This window comes from Chelonoidis abingdonii, chromosome 8, assembly GCF_003597395.2.
Source record: "Chelonoidis abingdonii isolate Lonesome George chromosome 8, CheloAbing_2.0, whole genome shotgun sequence".
In the NCBI taxonomy this organism is placed as follows: domain Eukaryota; kingdom Metazoa; phylum Chordata; order Testudines; family Testudinidae; genus Chelonoidis; species Chelonoidis abingdonii.
Genome location: NC_133776.1, coordinates 90,651,223 through 90,669,082, shown reverse-complemented (window position 1 = coordinate 90,669,082; position 17,860 = coordinate 90,651,223). Strand labels below are relative to the sequence as shown.

At 41.3% G+C, this 17,860-nt stretch overlaps 1 protein-coding gene across 9 annotated transcripts in view; it reads right to left on the bottom strand.

Annotated features, from left to right (window-relative positions):
* Nucleotides 1–17,860, bottom strand: part of TENM1 (teneurin transmembrane protein 1) — a 1,495,391-nt gene that overhangs the window by 352,152 nt on the left and 1,125,379 nt on the right. The window lies entirely within an intron of this gene.

Here is a 17,860-nt window from a genome sequence, read left to right as displayed (position 1 = left end):
AAGTGCCCCCCTATGGGACTGAATCAGAGCCACAATTTTAAAGTGCTATACAATCCCCAAATATTTTAGTCACTCCACACACAGCACAGCTGTATAACACTAGAACTTTGCGAAAGAGTAGAAGGTGGGCAGGAACCACAATGAATATGCAGAGGAGACACTCGCAAAGAGCCATATATAAGTAACCTCTCTTTCTTCTCTGCATATCCTCACTTGTGAAAACAGACTCTCAGGAAGGTAGGTTGGGGAGTTTTCATTGAATAAGGATTGCAGAACTGTCCTCCCACACTGAATATCAGACCCGTACTCTCAGTTGAGAAAGTTCTGCTGCGTATAGAGGTATAGGCCTTGGCTACACTGGCGCTTTACAGCGCTGCAACTTTCTCGTTCAAGGGTGTGAAAAAAACATACCCCTGAGCGCTGCAAGATACAGCACTGTAAAGTGCCAGTGTAAACAGCGCTGCAGCGCTGGGAGCGCGGCTCCCAGCGCTTAAGCTAAACCCCATGAGGATGTGGAGTACGTGCAGTGCTGGGAGAGCTGGCGCTGCGATCACACTCGCACTTCAAAGCTTAGGCTACAAGTAGCTTATTCTGCTGTGTCCTATTCCAGGCGGTTTGTCTGCCACTGGCAGCCTGCAGCTCAGTTTCCATCACTTTGCACTGGCAGAAACCAGGGACTGAATTCAGCCCAATAAGTCTCACAAATGCTAATTAGATTACACGTTTACCCCTCAGTCTATATATTAATTTAGAAAGTAGCAGCTAATGAATTCAGTACTTTAGATGATTTTTGTTTAGATGCATCGAAACAAATTTACTTTTGTGTACAACAATTGATATTCAAAGGAATTGTAACACTTTCCTTGCAATACACAGAATATTTCCTTAAATATACAAGCTTTTGTAGGGGTTTAACTCCCATAGGATGCATTTTCTGCAAAGCACTTATAGTGCTGTAAGTGGTTGTTATCTTAGCTTTGCACATCTAATCTTGTTACCTAAAATACTTCAATATTCCCTAAGGGAGATAAAGTTCAAGAGGATTTATGATAGGTCTCTTCTTACCAAAAAGCTATAGTCTCAGGAGAAATTAGAGGACATTAATACAAAATCCAAGTTTTACACAAATTGTGTGTGGGGAGGGGAGAAGGCTGAGGTACGAGAATATATAAAATAAATATGAAAAATCATCACGGGACTGCTGTGGTATAGCTAGCTCCAACTTCGATGCTAAGAAACAATATGACCTTTGAACCCTGGTATATATAAAAATAAGTATGGAAATATTAATGGGAATTTAGAAATAGTTTATGTTATTGGGAAATCAAGAAAATTCCTCGTAATTCAAATTTACTAATGGATAAGATGGCAAATTCCAATTTCTCCCTTAAAAAAAAAAAGATTGTTTTGTGAAGGAAAAATGTACAGATGGGCAGAACAGAATATTTTTCTCTCTACTAGATAATGATGCTTTGACAATTCTTTGTGAGATTCTCCCTTTAGTATTGTAATCTGGTAACAGAACTGGCAGCAAGAGAACCCGCCTCCTACTCTCTCCCCACACACACATTCCCCCTTTTTCTGTCCCACATCCAGACAGCTCTTAAAACATTATAGCTCCTTGTCTGTTGGAGGAAGCAAAGCATTATAGCTCCTTACCTGTTGGAGGAAGCACTCCCAGCCCACACAGTATTTCTGAAGTCTTGACTACACTGGAATTTTAGCCATCAGTGTAACTACAGTTCAGAGTTTGGATTGGCAAAAACTAGTGTAAATTGTGTCCACACAAGGTATGTGCCCCAGTGCAGCTATTTCAGTGGCTAAAATTCCAGTGTAGATAATGCCTGACAGATGGTCAAAAGGCGCATTTAATTTCAGGGTTTTTTCAGTTCCAGATTTACTGTCCCCTAAATGTTTAGGAATAACTTTCCATGAGTTTCAATTAGTGAAGTTTTCTGTTCACTTTTTCATCATGAGGAAATTTTCTGTTCACTTTTTCATCATGAGGAGTGGCACACCCGTGTGGAAAAAATTGGAGAATCCATTCCTTTACTCACAAATCATCTCAGATCTGTACACATCATAGGGAAACATCTGCACAGATGCCCATTTACATAAATTCTGCCACCCTGCCTCACAGGCTATGGCTAGCTTCTGGACAACTTGGCATCCCCAGGATTCCCTGGCTTCCTAGGGATCTCACGGGGCTGTGCCCCCTAATTTCTCTTAAAAGGAAGTTCCAAAGTGTTGCTTTCCCTTACACTTTCCCTACACTCTCCAACTCTGTAAAGCCAGTGGGGCTAAAGATGGGAAGAATCGGAACATCACAGAAGTGGCTACTGAACAACAAAAATACAAGACAGACTCTACTGATATGCAACAAAAATGACCGTGGAGTCCTTCGCTAGTTTTTCTTGCTATTTTTGTTCACTAACAAAGTTTATATTTTAATGAGGGCAGTCAAGTGATTAAAAAAATAATCATGATTAATCATGCTGTTAAACAATAATAGAATACTATTTATTTACATTTTTGGATGTTTTCTAAATTTTCAAATATATTAATTTCAATTGCAACATGGAATTCAAAATGTACAATGCTCACTTGATATTTATTTTTGACTACAAATATTTATACCGTAAAAACCGAAAGAAACAGTATTTTCCAGTTCACCTAATACAAGTACTGTAGTGCAATCTCTTTGTCATGGAAATTGAACTTACAAATGTAGAATTACACCTCTACCTCAATATAACGCTGTCCTTGGGAGCCAAAAAATCTTACCACATTGTAGGTGAAACTGTGTTATATAGAACTTGCTTTGATCCACCGCGTTATATCCGAATTCATGTTATATTGGGTCACGTTATATCGAGGTAGAGGTGTATGTAGAATTATGAATTAGAAGCCCACTTTCTACTTCTTGTTCAGCCAATCCCTCAGACAAACAAGTTTGTTTACATTTATGGGCAATAATGCTGCCTGCTTCTTGTTTACAATATCACCTGAAAGTGAGAACAGGCGTTCACATGGCATTCTTGTAGCTGGTGTTGCAAGATATTTACGTTCCAGATGTGCTAAAGATTCATATGTCCCTTTATGCTTCAACCACCATTCCAGGCGGCATGCATCCATACTGATGATGGATTCTCCTCGATAACAATCCAAAGCAGTGTGGACTGATGCATGTTCATTTTCATCATCTGAGTCAGATGCCATCAGCAGAAGGCTGTTTTTGTTTTGTTTTGTTTTGTTTTTTGGTGGTTCAGGTTCTGTAGTTTCCACATCGGATAGTTGCTCTTTTAACACTCCTGAAAGCATGCTTCACACCTTGTTCCTCTCAGATTTTGGAAGACTTCAGATTCTTAAAACTTGGGTTGAGCGCTGTAGCTATCTTTAAAAATCTCACATTGGTACCTTCTTTACATTTTGTCAAATCTGCTGTGAAAGTGTTCTTGAAATGAACATGTGCTAGGTGATCATCTGAGAATGCTATAACATGAAATATATGGCAGAATGTTTGTAAAACAGAGGAAGAGACATACAATTCTTCCCCAAGTAATTCATTCACAAATTTCATTAACACATGATTTTTTTTAATGAGCATCATCAGCATGGAAGCATGCCCTCCGGAATGGTAGCTGAAGCATGAAGGGGCATACAAATGTTTAGCGTATCTGGCATATAAATACCTCGCAATATCTGTCACAAAAGTGCCATGTGAACCCCTGTTATCACTTTCAGATGACGTAAATAAGAAGTGGGCAGCATTAGCTCCATAAATGTAAACAAACTTGTTTGTTTTAGCGATTGGCTGAACAAGAAGTAGGAGTGAATGAACTTGCAGGTTCTAAAGTTTTACAGCTTTGTTTTTGAGTGCAGTTATGTAACAAAATAAATCTACTTCTGCAAGTTGCACTTTCACGATAAAGAGATTGCACTACAGTACTTGTATGAGGTGAAATGAAAAATACTATTTCTTTTGTTTATCACTTTTACAGTGCAATATTTGGAATCAAATATAATATAAAGTGAGCACTGTACACTTTGTATTCTGTGTTGTAATTGAAATTAATATATTTGAAAATGTAGACAAACATCCAAAATATTTAATAAATTTCAATTGGTGTTCTATTGTTAATTGTGTGTGTTAACTGTGATTAATCAACAGCCCTAATTTTACAAGCATTCTAGCATACCAGCATATCCAATCATGGTTTTAGATGGGCAGTCTTTTTTAGCCATAGTTTACTAAGATCACTAACAATGGAGATTTGTAACTACGAATGCCCCTGTTGTTGTTTCTTAGCCATATTTATGCTTACAGAGAGTCAACAGCAAAACAAAGTATAATTGATCATAGTTTATTGCTAAAATAAGCTATTTTAGAACCACACTTAAAACTTCCTGTTGTCTCATGAGCAAACTCAGAAATGTAGGGTTGGTGGATTCTACCTGCAGATGATGGAAGAACTAACTGGTGAGGTCGTCTGGGATGCAGATTGAAATATCTGGTTTCTGTCTTCAGTGAGCCTCATTGCAAGGCATTGGCAGCCTTTCCCTACACAGAAGGTTGTAAGTTTTACCCAAGTAAACACTGCAGAATTAGGGTTTTATCTCACAAAGAACAAACTAGTGACAATAATTATCCAAAATTAAGCAGAACAAAGGATACTGTCAAAATGAAGTGGAAAGAAAAGAACCACAAGGTTAGTGAATAAACTGACCCTTTGGTCAGTTTCCTTCCAAATACCCTTGTCCACTTAAAGGAGTCCATTTTGTTTTAATAACCAATAATCTCTAGTTAAAGAGAATCTGCTAATCTAGACCCCCAAAACATTAATAAAACATTAAAGAATCTGCTGTCCTTTGTATGTCCACAGGTTGCTGCGCCATACGGTTTTTGAACACTTCTGGTATACAATTAGTAAACTGAAGTGTTGAGTTTTGAACTGAATATATTCACAAATTTGCTTTATCACAGGTATTTTTCAAAATAAAAAAACAGTTCTTGAACTAATAATGTACCAATTCCTTTATCTGTGTTTTTAAATAGAAAACTGAAGGAAACGCTCAGTCAGCTCACATAGGGGAAACAAATGCAAATGATATAAGGAGCTAAGTCCCCAGTACTCACTTTATGTCAATCCTCCTCTGAACTCCCCTCTCCTAAACTGGAGATCAGTTAAGAACAGCTGAGATGCCTTTATTACCAATCCTGACTGGAATATCTGGGACTTGGTGGCAAGCCAATCTCAGGTTAATGCAAGAGCTTTAATGAGGGAAGTGAATTCCAGAGCTAACAAAACCTCAGAATTTTTACCTTTGTGGCATGGTGTCATGTGCATTTATTTACCAAGCTTTTGTCTGGAGGGGTAGACAGTAGGAATGCCGGAATAAACATGGGATTTTTGAAGTTGGAGGCTGTCCCGGCTGATATTTGTCAATGAAATAGGTATATTGTTTCACATTTTGTACTTGTGCCAGGAGATTGTAGTGAACACATTTTAGAAATTTCAAAAAGAAAAACAAACAAAACCCTACAAAGTCAGCCATTTGTACCATAATACATAAACAGACAGAGAGAGCGAGAGAGAGAGCGCACACACTTTCCTATCACTTGGACAGAAATTTAAATCAGATGGAGGGAGTGACTTTTCCATTGATTTTTGGAGGAGACAGAGATCATCTTAAGTACTATCCGAAATGAGAAATTTTGAGGGCTATTGAACACACTGCAAATTCAGAATGCTCAATGGCCCTTAAAATTTCTAATTTCTTACCGGGGTAGTACGGTTTACTGGCTGTACATTGGGCTAGAGTATTAAACATGTAGGGATACCAAAGACCTTCATAAGATCATTTATCTAATACAGTCTAATATCGAGCCAGTCTCTGTTTCTCTCTCTCCATCTCTTCTGCTGGAGCAGTGCCACATTGTATTCAGAATTAAATATTCTCTGGGCCAGACTGAGAGATTGGCTCTATAGCCTGGTGAGAGGTACAGACTCACCTGAGATGTGGGAGACCCAGGTATATGTTCCTTCTCTGAATCAGGCAGAGCAGGGACTTGAATCTATCTCCCCGACATCCCAGCTGCGTGGCCTAACCACTAGTCATTAGCTATTCTGGAGTGGATCTCCCTCTCAAAATTCCATCCTGCATATAGGAAACTAATTAACATATTTTTAAAAAAAGGTCTATTGAAAAAATTCCTGACCAACTCTACTCAGAATTCAGCATGGGATGGGTATATAAACAAAATTAGATAGACAGACCTTCAGCCTTTTCAGGACTGAGGTAAGAAGACCGGACAGACCTTTTGATTGATACTTGGGATTTGTAAGGTGCATATATTAGCATTTTTCTGTTGTTCCCATCTTTCTCTAGCATTCCACATTTTGAAGGCTTGCTTCTAGAGAATAAATGGATCCTAATTCAAGAACATCCACAATGGGTACAGTACAATTTCTTCATTCAGGTGACACCAATCCAGTATGAGTCAGGTCAATGTGAAACCTTGATCTAATAAGGTCTTTTCCACTCATTTTAAAACAAGAGTATCCAAAAGCTAAATACCCTTCAGTTCTTCCATTCACATCAAATTACATCCACTTGTCAATCCAACCTCAGTGAAAGGATATGAAAGGCATCTTGGCACATCTGCTACATTTGATTAGCCAGCTGGGGATAAGGACTGTCACTCAATTTCCCCCCCTCAAACTAGTTTTAAGGAGTCAGCCATCAGAAAGTTCAATTTTGTCAAGAAATGTCAGACTAGAATGCTCTTAAAATAATTCTAACCACTTTTACCCTACAACTTCTGTACAAATACTCAATTTACAACAGTAGCTCACACTTGAAGGTCATCCATACTGCAGCTTATGTATGTTAATTCAGTCTGATGGAAATATATGTTTTCACATTTCTTGTTTATAACAGATGTCACAACAAAAACATTTTAAATAGGAAGAGAACATAAGTTAATATATTGCACATTTCACTTTACATTTCCAAATTATAATGCAAAGTATTATATATATCAGTGAAATCATTTAAAAATTATTGTGCTTTATAATTATTATAGCTTGAATTATCCTAGTAGGGGGAAAAATCCTGCTTACATTCCTTATTCCCTTGCAGCAGCATTTCTGGATTTTCCATTTTTGATACAACAATTTCTTCTAAAATACATTTTATTAATAAGCTACTTGAATGATAAAGACTATTAAATTATTCCTGTACAGTAGCTATAAAATGTGGCCATATTTTGGTTTCAGTTCATAAGGAAAATCTAAGTAATTCAGCTGAAAACAACTGATATAGTCCACATGAACACTCAGTATTGCCACTAGGACAAACCCTATTCTTAAAAACGACCATGCATGACCTTTTTTTTTTTTTTCAAGCTAAGCAAACACTTTTCTTTTATAAATCTCATCCAAAAGATGCCCCCAAAACTATATAACATAACACTCAATTAATCTATCAAGAAAAGGTTTGAGTCTTCTGTGTCAGGTTAATAAATAATAAATTTAGATTCCTTGACAAATCACAGACAGAAACATGCCTATGGAATGTAAGCTAGTTAGAGTGCAAAAACTCTAGTTAGAGAGAATGCAGAAGAGAACAATGGCTATAATGTAACGAACAATTTAGGATTCATCTAGTGGAATCTGTCTTTATGATGAAAATCCATTCCAACAGATATCACAAGCTCACCAGCTTCCCTTTATATTAGTAGGGACATATATTCAGAGTACTTGGAGTTAACAGAAAAGTGCTGAGTGCAATTTTCATGTTTTTCTCTCCAGAGATTTGAAGTGACAATCCAGAAAAAAAACAGTTACTAGCTTTCTGTAACTGTTGTTCTTCAAGATGTGTTGCTCATGTCCATTTCAATGTAGGTGTGTGCTTGCTGGACAGTTTTTCCCTAGTAGTATCCATTGGGTCAGGTCTGATGCCCCCTGGAATCGCACACTCATAGCACCCGTATAAGGGACCCTGCTGCTCCTCAGTTCCTTCTTGGTGGCTAACTCCAATAGAGCGGCAGGAGGGCGGGTAATGGAATGGACATGAGCAACACATCTCGAAGAACAACAGGTACAGAATGTTAGTGACCATTTTTTTTCTCTTCTTTGAGTGCTTGATCATGTCCATTTCAATGTAGGGACTCCCAAGCAGGTGTAGGAGGAGGGGGTCGGAGCTCACTGACAAGCAGATTGTAACATCATTCTGCCAAATTGAGCATTTTCACTAGCCTCCTGAGTGATGGCATAGTGAGACAAAAAAGTGTGGACTGATGACCGAGCTGCCGCTCTACAGATATCCTGGATAGGAACCTGTGCCATGAATGCAGCTGAAGATGCTTGTGCCCTTGCGGAACGTGCCATCAGGACAGGTCCAGCCTGTCGGCAGGTGGGTACAGGAAATAATCCACTATGAAATTCTCTGGGCTGAGACTGGAAAACCCTTCATCCTGTCTGCAACAGCCACAAAAAGTTGAGTATTTAGTCCTTTCTATGTAGAAAGGCAAGCGCACATCTGTTGTCTAGCAAGTGAAGTCTCTGCTGTTGTTTATTGGCATGTTTTCAGATAGACTGGAAGAAAAATATCTCAGTTACTATGGAATTGTGAAACCACCTTCAAGAGGAAGGCTGGGTGAGGATGCAGCTGGATCTTGTCCGTGAAGAATATCATGTATGGAGGTTCTGAAGTAAGGGCCCTCATCTGCAAGACCCTTCCTGCCAAAGTAATAGTGATCAGGAATGCCATCTTCCAAGACAATAAGAATGGATAGCACGTTGCCAGTGTCTTGAATGGGGGAACTATGAGCCTTGACAATACCAGGCTGAGATCCCAGGGTGGGATTGGTTTTTGTACCCAAGGGTACAATCTGTCAAGCTGATTGAGAAAACAACTACAAATAGTGTTTGAGAAGACAGACCTGCCAACATTGCAGCCAGGTGGACTAATCGATGACACGGATAGCCGCTGCTACCTTAGGTGTAGCACATAGCCCAAAATGAATGGCATTGGTGTCGATAACATTGTGGGTGAGACACCATTCTGCAACGACCAGATCGAGAAGCTTTTCCACTTTGCCAGGTACATAGCTCTAGAAGATTGCGTTCTGTTTCCTAAAAGAACTTAACAAACCCATCCCGAGCATGCTAGCTCCATGGGGTTCAGCCATGGAGCTTCCAGGCTGTGAGATGAAGGGAATCGAGATTCGGATGATGCAAGCGGTTGTGGTGCTAGGATATCAGGTCTGGAACCTTAGGTAGTTGGATTGGTGGTTCCATCTTCAGGTTCAGAAATGTGGTGAAACACTGCTGTCATAGCCAGGCTGGAACCATTAGGATGACTAATGCTCTGTCCCATTTGATCCTCAGCAAGACCTTGCGTATGAGAGAAATGACTGGAAACACATAGGAGAGAAAACCCGCCCAAGGTAAGAGGAAGGCATCTGTAAGAGATCCTGAACTGTGGCCCAGGAAAGAGCAGAAGTGGAGACACTTCCTGTTGTGCTTCATTGGAAACTATTGGGGGAGTTCCTCACTTCTGGAAGATGACTTTTAGGACCTCTGGGCGAATGGACTACTTGTGGTGGTTGGAGAAGAACCTGCTGAGGTGATTTGCTAGTTCATTCTGAGAACCTGGCCGACAGCCCTGACGTGAATCAAGGCTATGCAAAATTCCCATAACCAAAGTATCTCCAGGCACAGGTGAGAGGAGTGCACTCTGCTCTGCCTGTTGATATAGCCCTTTCTGTGGGGGTTGAAACATGTGGCAGGCCAGGCAAACTGTCCAGAGCACTTTGACACCCATGTGTAGCAAGAGCTCTTCTGGAGACCAGAGGCCCTGAGTTCTGAGGGGCCTCAAGTGAGTGTCCCATGCCATCACCAATGCATCTGTGATGAGGGACACCGATGGTTGGGGCCTTGAGAAGGGGACTGTTGTGCACACTGCTAGCAGGTCTAGCCACTGTTCGAGGGAAGTAATCATAGATAGGGAGACTGTAATGATTGAGTCTAGCTGGTGGTGGCTTTGAAAGTTTACTGACACCAGCTATGCCTGAAGAGGTCTGAGATGAAATCTTGCATGGTGAACCACACAGGTACATGATGCCATGTGGCCCAGAAGCTGCAAGCAATTTCCTGCCATGGTGACGGGGTGACTCATTCCAGAGGCTTTCTATAGGCCTTGTTATTGCTTGGAACCGTGCTTCTGAGAGAGACATTCTGGCCTGTACTGAGTCCAGTATTTCCCTGATGAATTCTATCCTCTGAACTGGGGATAAAGTGGATTTCTATGCATTTATAAGCAGACCTAAGTCTTGGAAGGTCAACTGTATTAGCTTCACATCTCCCTATACCTGAAGTCTGGACTGACCTCTGACCAGCCAGTCATCAAGTTTTGGATAAACCTAAACTCCTTGTCTCCTCAGGAAGTTCACAATGACTGCCATACATTTCATGAACATGCGAGGGGTCAATGACAGGCCAAACAGGAGCACTATAAACTGGTAGTGCACATAGTTCACGATGAATCTGAGGAACCTTCTGTGTCCCTGAAAGACTGCAATATGGAAATAAGCATTCTTCAAGTTGAGGGCAGTGTACTAGTCCCCTGGATCCAGGGAGGGGACAGTGGAGGCCAAACAGACCATATGGAATTTCAGCTTCTTCATCAATTTGTTGAGGTTTCACAAGCCCAGAATCAGTCTGAGACCACCATTGGCTTTTGGGATTAGTAAATAGTGGGACTAGAACCCCCAGGCCTTTAGCTCCAGTGGAACCTCCTCCGTTGTTCCCACCTTTAGGCATGACTGCATTCTTGGGCTAGAAGTTGCTTCTGAGAAGGATTCCTGAAGGACAGAGAGGCGGAGTCCACAAAAACTGGGAAGTCTGGATTCACAAATTGTCCTGCCCAGAGTGTCTAGGGGTGCAGGCATGGATGCAGATGAAGATTGTGGCAGAGGTCTCCTCCTATAGCCCCTACTCCTCCTCCTGCCATAGTCCTGTTGAGCAGGTGGTGGGAAGAAGCAAGCCATCAAATGGGGGCTATAGCGCTTCCTCAAGGAGGCCAGTGTATGAAGGCCTAAAGACTTCAAGTGTGCCCCTTGAGTCCTTAAAACTGTGAAATTTGGAGTCTGTTTGCTCAGAAGAGAGTGGCATATCCTCAAAAAAATGGTCCTGTAATGTGTGTTGGACCCTGTGCAGCAAGCCCAAGGATTGAAGCCATGAGCTTCTACACACAGTCACAGCCGAGGCCATGGATCGGGCTACTGAGTCCACCCATCCAGGGCTGCTTATAGAGATGCCTCACTATGGACTTATCTTCCTCTACAAGGGTCACAAAGTCCCATCTGGAGTCCTGTGATAGCAATTCCTTAAATATTTGCATAGAATCCCAGGAGTTGAAATCGCACCTATTCAGGAGTGCCTGCTGATAGGCGATCCTGAGCTAAAGCCCCCCCTGTTGAATAGACCTTCCTCCCCCCCAAAAATCTAACTTTTTGGCATCCTTTTGGCACCCTGCCTTTCCTGTTCATTGGCTGTGAACCCCACTAAAAACTCCAGTGGTGGATGAGTGTACAGGAACACAAACCCTTTAGGTAGGACAAAGTATTTCTTTTCCATTTTCTTTGCCATCGGCTGAAGGAATGCTGCGGTTTGCCATTACACAAATGGGGTCCATTATGGCATCATTCAGAGGCAATGCCATTCTCATTGCCACCAAGATGTCCACAAGGGAATGGGAGGAGAATCTGATTTCCTCCACCTAGATATACAGGTTCTGAGCTACCGTCCTTGGGGGCTCTTAAAACACTTTATAATCCTGCACGGAGTTTGGGCGGAGGTGCAATACCACATGGGGAAGAGGAGGACGATGCCTAAACTAGCATCAGGCCCTGCTCTTTGCCCTTGGCACTGGATGGGTCCTGCGATGATATTTCTTGATACATGGTGCCTGCCTTGGTATAGGACCCCGGATCCTGTTCTGTGGGTAATGGGAACAGTCTGGGCTCCAAAACCACAAAATATGACTTTCTGGAGTGTGACCCTGGCTGTGATGGGAAACCCCAGGGGTTCAACAAAGGCCACCATGTGGGGAACTGGCACAGTCCTGGTGGCCACACCACAGGTGGGACTTCTTGGTTCGGGTCCATAGCAAGATAGCACCAGTTGGAATGGCGGTGCTGGCTCCTACATGCTATGCAAGACTCACGTCCAAGTCCATCTCTGGGGATTCCTTCAGAAACCAGGGTGGAGCAGTGCCAACCAGTATTGGTGAACGGTGCCAGGAGGGTGGAGACAGAGGTTGCACCATCATGGCCAGTTTCCCCTTTGAACCTGAGGCCTCGAGCCCGCAGAAGTATTTCCTGCCGATGCTGCCGCTGACAGCTCCTATATGGCTAGGGACGGCGGTACAGTTAGAGTGAGTAAATCTCTTGCTGCCACAAAGGCCTCTGGCATTGATGGTACTAGTAGAGTAGTGGGGCTCTGGAGACTGTCCCATGGTGGCAAGTCTACCGGCACCAGACTCAGCAGCTCCCACTCAAGGACCAGAGTCAACAACGTGTAACAGGCTGTTGATGCTGCAGAGTGACCCAACATGGGTCACACCCTGGCACTGTCCATGTGCCCCTCCAACCTCGGGGTTGGCAATTGGCCTCTGTCACTCTTTCTTTGTTTCTTTCTAAGCACTGGCAACAGGTAACAGTGCTGAGGTTGTCTCGCCAGCATGTGCCAGATATGGGGAACTACAATGAGGATCCAAACTGTCCCAAACCAGCAGGCTCCTTACTGAGGCCAAAGTACTTGGTGCCGAATCCAAGTGACATGAGGACAGACCGGAGTCTAGCGTCTCTATCCTTTTGGTGTGGGGCTTGAAGTTCTTACAGATCTTGCATCGCTCCAACATGTGAGCTTCCCCCATACACTTGAGGCAACTGGAATGGGGGTCACTCAGAGGCATCGGCTTGTCATCAAGACTCACAAGGTTCAAATCCCAGAGATCAAGGCATGCCCCAGTCCACTTAGAGGGGTTTGCTAATTCCTAACTAAACATTTAGCTAATAACTGAAACCTAACTACTAAATTCAAGACAATAAGAGAGTGAAAAGACCACTGAAGAGTACTTGCAGAAACAAGAATGAGGTGGTTCCAGTGACTGTCACAAGCAGTAAGAAGGAACTGACGGAGCAGCTAGACGCTTTATACCAATGCTATGAGTGCGTAATTCCAGGGGGCACTACAGCTGATACACTGATGGAAAAAATTTCCAGCAGTGGTGCTCTGGGTGAGCACACACCAACATTGGAATGGACATGAGCAAGCACTTGAAAAGGAATTACAGCAACAAGGTTCCTGTGATACTCCCAGAGGATAAGTATCAAAAGGACTCAGATCAACCAAATCAAAAAGTCTCTCCAGACTTTAACAAAGCTTGCACCTGTGCTGTGATCGCACCTGAAGCACAACTGGAATTTATCAAAAGTTAGGACACAAATGGAATACAGATGCAGTTTTTGACATTTTAATTTTTTTGAAGAGGCATAATACTAAAGGTATGTCTAAAGAGCAGCTGAAAGGGTGTGTCCTTTCAGGTCGACAGATATCACTTGGCTCTGCTTGAGCTAGTGTGCTAAAAGTAGCAGTGTGGTCACGGTGATAGGAGCAGCGGCACAGGCTAGCTGTCCAACTACTATCCCATCTGATCACCTGGGTACATACTCAGGCAGCCAGAACAAGCCACTGCCCACACCACCGTGGCCACACTGATACTTTAAAGAGACTAGCTTGAGCAAAGCTAGCACATATCCGTGTATCCATGCTGGGAAGCATGCTCCCAGTTGCTGTTTGGACATATCTTAAGAAACCAGGCTCACATTTTTAAACTTGAGTGTTTAAACTGAGGCAAGTTTAAATTAGTGGGTTGATTTTCAAAAATGCCAAACACCTTCAGCTCCCATTACTTTCCCACTGACTCCTATGGGAGCTGTCAGCACTCTGAAGATCAAACTATTTATTTAGATCAGTAATACTTTGACCTCAGTGGCTTAGGAGCCAAATTAGTGATCAACTTTAAATTTTTATATATCTATATCTATCTATCGATAGATATTTATTTCCTCACAGCAAAATAATAATACTTGGTCAGTCATTTTATTACCTACAATTGGCGAACAACATAGTTAAAGCATCCTGATTGGTTAATAATTTAATCACACAATGTTTTAATATCCCGTGCTGCAAAGAGTCACAAGAGACGCATTAAAGATTAGCCTCAGTCTGAGTATCACTGGTTTAGATTTATCAGTATGTATTTTGGTACCTAGCTTTAGGATACCCAAACTGGAAAATTCTGGTATAGCTCTACCGTTTGACCTTCATATTTTTATCTTGAACAAAGACAATCTCATAACCAATGTTTATCAAATAACAGACAAATCACTGGCTAGTAAACAGATTCACTTAGCATGTTGTCTGCTGTCATTTGAAAAGGAGAACATAGACACATGTTCTTTACAATGAAGACAACAGACACATAAGAAGGAAAAAGGCCACCAATAACATGAAGTTTACCATAGTCCAAAATAATTTTAGTTGATTCTTCAAGAGTGTTTACTTTTAAGTCAGGAAACTCAAAGGTACTGATGATAACCATAGCAGGTAGATCACCTGCTTGAGAGATACCTCGGTACAGGAAACTATAAACATTTGAATAAATTAGCTAGAGAAATCTTGACAAGTTAAAGAATTAGAAAGTGATGTAAATTGACTGATATTTACTAAAAAAATAAAAAATACAAGATGAATGTATGATGCATTAATGGGTATCCATATACCATTTAAAAGTTTCTGCTACTGAGAAGCATGGGATTTTGAGGGAGGAGAGAAAACGTGCAGCCCAGTGGTCTTCCATTTGTCCGAGATCAATGCAGGTTCGAGTAAGTTTTTGATCAAGTGAGGAAAATCAAAACGAAAAACAGATTGAAAGTTCAAAACTATGTGGCCGTTTATTGATGGGGGATAAGTTGCATCTTGGGCTGGGGAGGAGCGCTTTTACTAACTAACAATACTATTAGAATGAGAATATTTACACAACTTGAAACAATGTATTTACATCCAACAACAAGAATTCAAACAACCTATAATTAACTGCTTACTAAAATTCAGAACAGATACACAAAAACTAAATAAACTATGCGCACATTAACCAAATACTGTAAAATACAACAATTAACCACAATAGCAATTAATACAACAATTTAACTTTCATATATACTATATACATAACTTGGTACCAAGTAACAACAATATATACAACAACAATAAGGGAGGGAAAAAGAGAAGAGGCTAAGCAAACAGAATGTTACAGAAATTAGAATACAAATACCGCACTCCAGGCGCAGCTGACCAGCAGTACAGACACCGAGAGCATAATGAATTGATGCGAATTAATCCCACCCATCCTGAGCCAGCTAAATCCGCAGGATACCCTTTTAGCTGGAAGAAGGATCCAAGTCTTCCAGCTAACATGCAGATACTCCTGCAGATTTTGGTGCGAGACATGTTTTTATTCGAAAGCTCTCTTACTTGTCTCAGCATCTGATTGGTCCCTAGCTCCTTCACCAACCAGGTTCCGAGCTGGTGCCCTCTACGTCAATGGGAGCTGCACCCGACACACTACTTTTGCACACAGCCCTATGCTTCTGCACACAGCACCAACTTGATCTTTTGACTGACAGAAGATTCAAGAACAGGCACACTACCCTTATGCACATGGCATGCTGGTATTTTTGCACAAGACACTAGTCTGACCCCTAGGTGACCAGAGAAAAAGAGCGGGAAAATGCACACGGCACTATAATGTTGCACACCACACTAGCCTGACCCTTAGGTGACCAGAGAAAAAGAGCGGGAAAATGCACACGGCACTATAATGTTGCACACTGCACTACAGTGTTGCACATGGTACCAATGTGACCTTTTGACGGACCATTCGCCATACAGACACCATGTTTGAGCATACGCCTAGGGCTGCGACACCATTATTGTTGCATCCTTTACTTTCTGCTCTTATGTCCCAGTGTTCGGCTATGCACCATAGAGACCTGTGAACTTTCCATAATTCCTGGTTCTGCCAAGGAACTGTCTGATCAATGATACAGCAGCGGAGAATACTCTAACCCAAAGGAAATGAATCTATCAAAAAGGTAACATAGCTCAGTAACAAATTAGCCTATACTAGCCCTGGAAACTCTTCCATGCCCTGCAAAACAGTCTGGCTCGAGCAGATAAGAACTTGAGTTGTGTATCACTTGCAGTATTTTGCCCCACTTTATACAAAATTGACAGAGCAGGAAGTGAACTAATTGAGTTGAAGGAAACAGTGTCATAAACGGAATTTTAAATGTAATTAAAAAGTGATCAGAAAAGAAACACAGAAGAAAGCGCACTCATAACTCTGAAAACCCCCAGGGAAATGCCAGATCCAAAGTGTGACCTTTAATATGAGTGTGAGCAAGTACATACTAAACTAGATTCAAAGACACTACAAAAAATGGTAAAAGACTCCATGTAGTCATCAGTACAGATATTAAAGCCACTAGCAACTGGAAGACAGCAGGTTAACTCAGCAGGTTCACTTTTTGTATCTCTACTTTAAAATACATAAATAGGAGTTTTAGGAAAGGGAAGCAGGACAATATAGGGCCCAATCCTGCATACTTGCTCACTTGATTAATTCTTACTCACAACAAAAATCCCAGTAGAACAGGATTATTAGCTACAAGTGACTGTTGCAAAATTGGACAACTATTGTGTTTGAATTCTTTTAGTATTTCTGCTGCAAAAACACACATTGCACTATCCTTATATTAGTTTGCTTTGGAATTACAGTAGCAGCAAATACTTCATATATTGTTGGAATATCTTACATTTTATTAAAAAAAAAAGTAACTATAAATCCTGCAAACAACTTTCATTTAACAGGTACCAACAATATTTCTTTAGTGCCATACCCCACAGCCTTTGACAGGCTTAAGTGATGATTTGGCTCTGCAGGATTTGGCTCTTATTTTTTCAGTTTTAACTATTATACAGAAAGCAGATAGCAACAACCAAATAGATACAAGTTGCTATACAATTTAGGTAATGAATTGTTTTCAAACTAGCAACCATTTTAGAAGTAGCTGTTTAAATATTCTTTTACACAAAGCTTTTTCTATCTAATGGACAGTTTTAAGTTTAAAATAGACCTCAAAGCTCATTTCTGGTTTTTTGCCCTATTGAATTTATTTTGTGCAAACCTGCTGAGTTCAGAGTGTTCATGTGAAGTAGTTTCCACATGGAGTACAAGTCACCTGTGGAATTTGCCTTTTTTCACAGTATCTAATATCTAGCATTTCGTTCCTCTACCAGCTGCTTCAACACATCCTGAGGTGCCTCATCTCCTACAGTGTCTTATATTAGATACAGGGATGACAAAGCAGATGGGAAGTAAACAGAGCAGCTGAACAGAAATGCTGACAGAGGATTCAAGCAGAAAATCCAGATGTGGCTATGAGATGACAAAACATTTGTTTTTAAGGGCCTGAATGAATTCTCTTTAAAGTAATAGCAAGACTCCCACTGACTTAGGTGTGAGTTAGACCAGCCTAAAGGCTCAATCCAGTAAAATGCTCATAGACTCATAGGTCAGAAGGGACCAATATGATCATCTAGTCTGACCTCCTGCACAAAGCAGGCCACAGAACCCTACCCATCCACTTCTATAACAACCTCTAACCTATGTCCGAGTTATTGAAGCCTTCAAATTGTGGTTTGAAGACCTCAAGCTGCAGAGA